The sequence below is a fragment of the Nematolebias whitei genome, chromosome 16 (assembly GCF_014905685.2).
Source record: "Nematolebias whitei isolate Nwh7 chromosome 16, NemWhi1, whole genome shotgun sequence".
Classification (NCBI taxonomy): Eukaryota; Metazoa; Chordata; class Actinopteri; order Cyprinodontiformes; family Rivulidae; genus Nematolebias; species Nematolebias whitei.
In genome coordinates, this window is record NC_056513.1 from 4,777,140 (window position 1) to 4,778,242 (window position 1,103).

A 1,103-nucleotide genomic window follows, 5' to 3' on the forward strand; every position below is an offset into this window, starting at 1 on the left:
AAGATTGGACTCTGGAGCAATGGAAGACGGTCATGTGGTCTGATGAGTCCAGATTGACCCTGTTCCAGAGTGATGGGCGCATCAGGGTAAGAAGAGAAGCAGATGAAGTGATGCACCCATCATGCCTAGTGTCCAGTCATCAATACAAAATCTTGGTGAAAAAAACACTGGATGGAAATAGATCGTGTGACATTGCAGAAGTTTATCAAAACAATGCCACAGAGAATGTCGTAATCAAAGCTAAAGACGGTCCAACATAATTTTAATGTGTGATCTATTTTTTTTTTTTTGGTGGATAATGTTTTTTTTTTTTTTTTTGCCAAGCAGTGCAATTATCCCAGAGGAAAAACAAAAACAAAACAAAAAAAAATATATACCATATTCCTCAGACTGGCCTCTTGCACAATGGACAGTGGAGATAGACAACATTTATTAATGACAATGTATGGTTGGATGGATGGATGGATGGATGGATGGATGGATGGATGGATGGATGGATGGATGGATGGATGGAAGCACCCTTTGTCTTCATTGTAGTGTCCAATGTCAGGTGCTATATTTGTCTCTGTTACACTTCAATCCATGATCATGTGGCATTAAGCAAATGGTATGATTTTGCCTGATTAATATATTTGGTGTGTATTATTTATCATATATAGACTTTTCTAAATGTCAGGTTTCTTATTAAGCCTTTACCCCAGCAATGACCATTGTCATCTAGGTTTTTTTTTCAGTTATTTATTAATTTAATTGCATTTTATTACACACCATATGCCATAAAGCAATGATTCATCATCATTCACTTTGAAAATGTATTTAACTCAAACAATTTGGCATCATGGCAGGTAACTTGGAAAAAAAAAGGAAAAATAAATGAATTACAGTAAAAATGTGCAACAGTTGCCGTACGACTGATAAGGAATGCCACAATAGCAAATTGTTTCACCTTCTTGCCTGAACTTTCTATTCTACATTTTTAAATAAGTGAATAGGCTTTATTATTATTATTATTATTATTATTATTATTATTATTATGTAATATGTTTTATTATAGCATCGTCTGACCTGCGTGAGGAATTTAAAACATTTCTTTACAGTCTGGA